This window comes from Triturus cristatus, chromosome 3_2 (assembly GCF_964204655.1).
Source record: "Triturus cristatus chromosome 3_2, aTriCri1.1, whole genome shotgun sequence".
In the NCBI taxonomy this organism is placed as follows: Eukaryota; Metazoa; Chordata; class Amphibia; order Caudata; family Salamandridae; genus Triturus; species Triturus cristatus.
This window is the reverse complement of record NC_140584.1, coordinates 595,763,562-595,772,217: the sequence shown is the minus strand read 5'-3', so window position 1 is coordinate 595,772,217 and position 8,656 is coordinate 595,763,562.

Below are 8,656 nucleotides of genomic sequence, written 5' to 3'. Positions count from 1 at the left end.
GTCTTTGTCACCGGCCCAGGAAAAATATCCCATTATTATAATACAGGAAACCTTGGCATGTGCTTGGGCTTCAGATCATTCCAGGGCTATTGTGTGGGGAAAACCGTGTACCATTCATTGTGATCAGAAGCCTTATGTGAAGATTTTAACGACTGAAAGTATGGTGAATACATGTGCCAGGTTAGCCCATTTGTCCATGTGCATACAAGACTATCAGTACAGATTGGTGTATGTCCCTGGTAAAGAAAAGGTTGATGCCGATTTTCTGTCTAGAAGGCCTGCTGATATGGAAGAATGTGAGGATGAGAAGTCGAACGAATTTCAAGTGGCTCTGGTGCATCATAGCAGTAAACTAGCTGTCAAGGTTGAAGAGATGGTTAAAAAGTACATAAAGGATGGAGTGTTACAGTCAGTCGAGACTTCAATCAATCAATCAATCAATATACTTTTTTTCGATTTTCAACGAAAATCATACACGTACAGAGTAACAAGAAATTCATCATAACAAGCAAGATTGGATAAATAATAAAATACATCAATCCATACAGCATTAAAATCAGTCACGTTCTTTTTTTTAAACAGTTCTTTACATATATTAACAAAGCATTCCACAGACAAATGAATAATAACTATTAAGTAGAGCCTAAAACCCCAGTTGAAAAAATGGTAGACAAAAAAACACAGTTTGGGAGTAGATAAAAGCTGTAAGTATAGGTAAGCAGCTCTGATCTGGTTATAACCACATACAAGCAATATAGGCCTTAGATATTTATGTTGGAGGGTGGAGAAGTTTGGACATAAAAGTACTATGTGCATGGAGATACAAATGAAGGATGTTCAGTTTTGTCAGTCTGGCTGCTTGCACATAGTTGTGCAGTGTGTCACTGGAGCCTGTTGGAAGGCCTGCATACAACCTCTTCTAAAACTTTGGTGAGGCTGCAATGGCAGAAGTATGCACTGCCTCATTGTGGGCCAGCCATACCAGGAGGCATTCCAACTTGTCCCCTTCGTTGTGGTGCCTCGCTGTCTATTCCTTGTAGTCAGAAAGCTCTAAATGCTCTCCACATCCCTTGTCAGCCAATATGACAGGTAGTAGACATTCTTCCATGCCTGCCATTGTTGCCACTTTTCTGTCAAAGTCGATGCTTCCTCTGAAGGGAGATTATTTCTCTATTGAGGGTCTATGTAACCCTTTATGTTGTGCTAACACCTCATTCCCTGATATAGACTTTAAAAGCCTCCCCATTCAATAAATGAGTCTCTGTTAGAAACCTGATTAGTCTTGGCATATTGTTTCAAACATGCCATCCAACAGAGACGCTACTTGCTGTCTCCCCATTGGAATGAAGGTGGTTGGTCCACCCCAGGTCAGATGCATCAGCTATGGAGACAGTAGAAGTGTTTTCTCAATAATAAAAAATGAATGTGAATTGTCAGATGTGTTTAAGTTAGTATATCTGTACCGCAGTAGAAGACAAGACCACAGCCAACTTACATTGACATCCATTCTGAAATAATTGTGCACTTCATGTTTCACATGAACAAGCCTGTCCACATGGGTCTCTGTGTGCTTTTATATTTTAGAAAAATAAGCAAAATAGAAGCATTTTTCACAGTGTCTGTGTATTGTTGGAATACAATTCTTTAATGTAATGTGCCGCCAGTGGCGGTTCTCCAATTGGGGCATGGGGGCGTTGCCCCACTGCTTTCTCGCAGTGCGAGAAGGCAGAAACATAAATGGTAATAACTACCATTTTATGTTTCTGCCTTCTCGCACGGCGAGAAAGCAGAACTGCAGAAGTGCCTGGTTAGGGGTGGGCGGTCCTGCTCGAGGGCAGGGGGGGAGTGGCTTGCCCACTGTTGTGCATACTGACTGTTTGCTTGGCCGCCAGCCCGACCAAACAGTCAGTATGCACAACAGTGGGCAAGCCACTCCCCCCTGCCCTCGAGCAGGACCGCCCACTCTCCCTTTTTCTCTATGTAGGCTGCTGCATGCAGCAGCCTACATAGAGAAAATGGCCCGGGTGGGGCGCGCTCCGATTCGCCTCCCCAATCACAACGCTGCCATTGAAGCGTTGTGATTGGCGGAGGGGAGGGAGGTAGGCTGCCTTTCTTCCTAATGACGATGCAGGATTAAGAATTCGAAAAGGCAGGACGGCGGGAGTCGGACGGTCGGACCCATCCAGAAGGCAGCTGAGGTGGCTGCGGCGCAGGATGGTAAGTTAACTCAGTTGTATTTTCTATATTTGTTTAATTAAACGAACCCCTCCCGCCTCCCCCCATCCCCCACCGCGACGACCGCAACCCCATTTCCACCCCCCACCCGCCTGTCATGCTGGCCGCAATTGAAAAAGCAAATAGTTTCCGCTTGTGGTGCATGAATAATTTCTGTGAGTGAGTTTGCCTGTATGAGAGTCCATATGAGTATGCTTGAGCGTGACTATTTGTGTGTATAAGTATATATGCGGGTATGTCTGCGTTTGAGTGCACATATTTATGATTGAGCGTGTGGCCGAGGTGAGTGGGTGTATGAGTTAAGTGTGTGTTTGTATCAGTACTTGTGTGTGTAGATCGTGTGTCTGCTCTCTTTCCCTGGCCTGCATTCCGCTCTCTGAGCAAGATTATGGTAACATGAAGTGGCTGACGGGGGGATTTTGCATATGATGAGTCCAGGAGAGACGGGCAGGCATGGCCTTGAACCCTCTGGGCACTAACTCTGATAGGGCTGAAAGCCTTCAAGCTCCCAAAATGAGTGCAATGCATTAGGGCACTGCCACTGGGTAATTAAATGGATGGTCTGGGGGGCTCGTCAGGGGTTACAACTTGGATGTTAAATATGCGCCTTACCACTTTTCAAATCCACCAGCCGCCACTGTGCGCCGCTTTCATGAGGAAGCTGTGTCTCAGATGTTATTGTCTCTGTAACAATTTCGAGGTCTTTTGCTCCAGCCTCTTGATGAGCCATTCATTTATTGAACATATTATTGTATTTGTTTGTTATGAATTGCACAGTCATCACCTCTTCCATTTTGTTAAGATTTTGTTTATGAATATGCTTTAAAGTAGGTGTTAGTAAATGGTTCTTATTTCAAACCTTGGGCGGAGCAGGCGTGGTGCCTCTACGCAAAGTTCCATGGAGTTGGAAAGCAACTCCATGGAACTTTGCCACGCTCTGCAACCTCCCACCTCCCCAAATACTTGAATGTTAGTAAAAGGCACTTACCTGCCCGTGGCTGCCTCCTCCTGGAAATCCCCGCCATCCTGCCTCCTCCTGGCAGTCCTGCTTTACTAATAACCCCTACGTTGTACGTCTTGCGAGTGCGCCTCTGCATAGCATTCTAGCCTGGAAGAGCAGTGGTTTCTCAGGCCAGTTCTGTGTTCTGTGTCCTGAAAGGGGAATGCTTTCTTGGGGCAGTACTGTATTTGGGACATGACATTTTTCTACTTTTTTTCTGGAAGGAAAGGGTTTTTTAGACTACTGGAGTATATAGATAATTATGTGCTTTCTCTGGAAACTTTATCTAGAAAACAACGTGTTTTCCTGGGCTAGAACTGTATTTTGATCCAATTTACTGTAGTCTGTACTTTGTATATTGAAAGTGAAGTGGTTTCTCAGGATAGAACAGTATCAACGGGGATAGCAAGTTTTACAGGCTAGTGCTGTATCCCAGAAGAGAAAGAGTTTCTAATGCCAGGGGTGAAGGAGACATTACATTTCTTGGGAGACAGGGGCGGGGTAATCCGCCAACGCTTTGCCCTTACCTGTTGCCTCCTGACTCCTGCTGGGCTGATCAACACAGGGAGACTCAGTGTCCCGTGAACCCCTGTCGCTCTCCTGACATGCTTAAAGAGCACCAGCGGTCCCGCAGCACAGGACGCACGGGTACGCACCCGGGCAAATCCTGGGCCAAGGTTGGGCCCGTCCATGCCTAGAGGAGCCCGGAGGAGGCTGGGCTGAGCCCCCTCTCTAACAGCTGGGATTCTTGCAAGGTACTGTGCCAACATTGCTCGTTTATTTATAATTGGTTGCTCCCAGCCGAAGAATGGTTAAGTGAAGAGGTCAAAATGAGCAAGTGGGCGGGGGTGTGGTAGGCACCCTAGATGCATTTCTCACAAGGGTTGTGTGTGTTCTCACACATGAAATCAAACTAACAGAGCGGCGCCTATCACTGGAAAACATAACTTCTCAGAAGCGCTCCGCCGTAGGGGGCAAAAACACAGACAATGCCCCACCCAGCTTCGCTTAAAAGCCCCACTAGATCATCTGGTGACTGTCCTTCCAGAACTTTGTCCTGAAACACTCATCACCTCCCCAATATCCACCAGTGGTTCGGTTCCACAAATACACCTGGATTCCAACAATAAACCGCCAGTTAAGAGAAGAAGGGGCGGAGGGCCACATAAGCAAAAGCCTGCGAGATGGGAGTTACACGCCAAAGATAACCCCTGCTCACCCCCTTGGTAGCTTGGCACGAGCAGTCAGGCTGATCCCGGAGGCAATGTGTAAAGCGTTTGCGCGCGCACCCAGCAACAACACCCAAGGCCCACCACAAAGGAAACTCCACACAAGGTATTATATAAAAATAGCCTTTGTATTATGCCAAAACACATTAGATAAAAACACACACTTTACAATGTGCCAACAGGCACGGGCAGAATTTACAAGGGATTATATGTACAGGGGACAGGGCCACATGGACCACTGTCAGGAATTAGCACTTTGTAGAAATTAGCACTTAGAACATAGGAATGATACTTTAGAACATAGCACATACAATCACTGTAGCACTAAATAACACATGTAGCACACAACCAGTAACTACTGGTAACAGGTAAGTACCACCTACGCAACCCTAACCACCTTAGGAAAATGTCACGCAGGGAACCAGGACCTACCTAGCACCACCTGTACTAGGAGAAAAACAACCACCTAAGTATCACAATACCTGTAGGGGTCTAAGCACATTACACATGACGCATAAAAACACATTCAGAGGTTTAAACACAAGGCACATGACGCATAAAAACGCATTCAGAGGTGCAGGTTAGGAACAATAGCGCAAAACTCACATTAGCCACCACCTGTGGCAGTCCCTAGGCCAACTGGCCTTGTCAGGGCTAGGACGCCCTGTGTCCAGCAGAGTCAGGGCAAGGCTGCGCAGGCTGCGCAAGCCAAAACGCAGAGGGCCACAACCTAAACGTTGCAGCTGCCCACTAAGTGCTGGGCAGCTGGGAAAATGAACCTGGCACCGGCGTGCCTCCTGGGCCCTCTCTGGGCTCGGGGATGCCCTACGACAATGGGGGAGCCTCGTGGGCTCAAAACAACTAGAAATGCTCCCTAGAGCCTGTCAGGGCTCTATTAAAATATTGTCGCCGACGTTGGAGCCCCGCTCGGGTGACTCGCGAGCCTCGCAGGCTCTCAAACAATGTGCCCCTTTGGTTGGAGCGCCTAGCGCTCTAAATACTCATGCCCCCTTGGAGCCTTCTAGGCTCTGAAAGAATGCGCCTTTTTGGAGCCTCGTGGGCTCTGGACCAAGAGTGGGGGCCAATGTTGGAGCGGCCCGCTGCCTTCCGGGGCCGCTCTTTTCGGTAAAACCACTGCCCCTGTATGTTAGAGCCTCGGGGCTCTAAATCAAGAATGCCCCCGCCGTTGGAGTCCCGCTCGGGGGACTCGGGACAATCCTGCGGCCCGTGTTGGAGCCTCACCGGCTCTAGAAGCACTGCCCCCGCCCTTCGAGGGAGCGTCCAGCGCTCTGACCACCACAATGTTGCCCCCACTCACCGGTACTCTGGCGGCTGCGCTTGCGGTGCTCCCTTGAGGGATTCTCTGCGCGTCTCCTCCCGTCCTCCGGCTGGGCTCCGCTTCCGCCCACGAGCCAGACGACGGACTTCCCTCGCGCCGAGCCAGGCCCCGCCCACGTCTCGGCGCGGGTTGCCTGGCTTCCTGGATGTCCCGGGCAGCGGCGGTGATTTCTGATCGTGGTGATGCGGGGTGGGCACCCGCTAGGGGGATGCAACAAAAGCGGCAAGGTCCCTGGCGGGGTGGGCACCCGCTAGGGATATTAATTTTCCAATAAAGCGGGGTAGGCTCCTGCTCGAGCACCACAATGCAGGGTGGGCACCCGCCAATTAAATAATGAAATAAGCGGGGTAGGGACCCGCAAAGGGCACGGAATAATCAGCGGGGTGGGCTCCCGCTCGATCGGCAAAAACGGGGGAATCCCTATGTCGGGGTCCCCCCGTGAATTTATCGTTGCGCTGCTGGGGCCACAAATAGAGCGCTCCTAGCGCTATAAGTAAAATAAAAGCGCTTCCAGGCACTTTGGGGAGAAGGAAAGTCCAGCAAAGTTCAGGAAGGTAGGCAGGGGGCAAGGCTGGGCCAGGGGCCAGCTCACTGGGCCCTCCAGGCAGGAAGGCAGTCCTTAGTGGCGGTTCCTCCTGGCCTCCAGCAGCAGCAGCCCCCCTCAGCTTGGATCCTGGAAGAGAACATTTTCCATGGGGTCACAGCCCCTTCTTATACATAGCTTTCCTTTGTCTTTGGTTCAGGGTGAGGGGGAAAACCAGTCGCAGCTGGTTGGGGAGCACCCTTGATGTGCTCAGCCCCTCACTCTATTCACTGGCAGGGCTAGGGTCATCAGTCGCACCACAGGAGGCGGAGCCAACATTGTGTGGGGAAAGCCCAGCCCTATTCAGGACCCAGGTGTACTCCTCCCACCCATCTAGCTGCTGATCTCCCTATTCACCACTGGGTGACTCCTCCTGACTCTGGGGATTCCCTAGCCCGTCACCTGACCTCAGCCAGCCAATCACGCGACAGGCAGTCACTGCACATTTATGCCAGCGTCTAGAAGTGGCACTTCCACACTAGCTACATGCACGCCGCACACATCATCGCGCAGCATTTCATGACACAAATCTGTACATACCAGACTCGACCCTGCACACCCCACGCATCAGGAACTACCAGGGACACATACATTCCCCATGCATTCCTATGGGAGGGCAGGCCTATCTCACCACATGCACTCAGAGTGCACACGCACTTTACTCTGGGACACAGGGAAAGTGCGCAGAAACCAAAAATCACTACCACCAGGTCACCAGTAAAAGCAAAAAGTTCACTTTGCTGAGCCCTCTCCTACTAAAATTATCTCAGATTGAATGGAGATTATCTCGTATTGAGGACCAGGGCATTAATAACCTGCGTCCCTCTGAGATTCTATGCCCGGGGACGGGCCCTGGGACTGTCCTACAACTGCAGGGAGGAACCTGTTACCGGAAACCGAGCGATACTACTTACAAAGTAAATTAGGCTCAGGTATACATCTAAATGATCGTTCTGAAAATGGCCCCTCCCTTCACCCAAGTCAATGTCCATCTTGAGAAGCCAACGGAAAACCTTACCTCAAACTCTCATGCTTATAACAGCCCCAAATAGTCTGGTGGCCCCGTTGCCCGGGGTGGGGGAAGGGAACATTTGCGTAGGCTAGAAAGACCTAAGGTGGGGCAGATTGTTGATCCGTACCTGTCTTTGCATCTTCCACCAGCAGCTTCCCCACTCATACTGGTTCTGGCAAAGGTACTACTTCTCTGGGATGATCAGCAAGAAACAACAAACCAACTAATTGACAAATGCCTGCATTGGCTGTCACATCATTCAACTTACTTGGGTGGAGGGGGTGGTCCTTTGCCTGATCAAATTATTATGCCAAGGAGAATAGGGTGGTTGGGCACGTCTAGTAAAGTAATACCGGGTGACTGTGTGGTGATAAATTTTAATAATCAATTTGTAGTTAGATCCCTTCTAGCCCAGGTTCATAGAGCTCCCCCCAAGGACATGCAGATCACAGCCCTACCGCTGGAAAATGTTTACAGTCATTTCTCTCCTCTGGGCAAAATACACAGAGACCAGGCAAGGGGTGGCCCAGCAAGGTCCCATACAGCTGGAAATATTGGCGCTCTAGGGCTGAGTCAGGAAAACAGATTTGCCCTCCTGTCTGACCTGGAAGCATGTGATTGACTACCTCCAGGCGGTAGGAACCCCCTAGAGGGTTTTGATAGGCCCGCTAGCCCAGATCTCATTACTCAAGGGAGCCCCAAAACCATTGATGCTCAGAACGTGGCATACAATCACTCAATTAAACTAGCGTTCTGGAATGTGGCAGGCATTGCCCATAAGAGAGACAATGATCAAAGGCTAAAACTTTGACAAGACCAGGACACTTTATGCCTATAGGAGACATGGGCAATGGAATCCATCTTTGTAAATGGTTACTGCTCATTCCAGACAAAGGCAACACCATCAGTGACAGGGAGAGCTAAGGGGGGACTTGTAACGCTAATTTCTAACACACTATTGATAAAGGCATTGAAGTTTGAATGCCCGAGCGCTCACTTGCTCTTCCTAGAGGTTTCTAGTGAGGGCAACTGGCTTTTAATTAATTATTACAACAACGGTTTTGTTGGAACCATGCACTTAGTGGTTGCCGAGATGAAATGGTGCGATAGATACATTTAAAAGGTTCGATAATGATGGTGCACTCAATATTATCTAGGTGGGTGATTTTAACATACACCTCTGTAGGCATAATCAAGACAGCATCTGTGGTCTGGAAGACCTGTTGGGAAATCCTATTGATCATTTCACCCACAATGA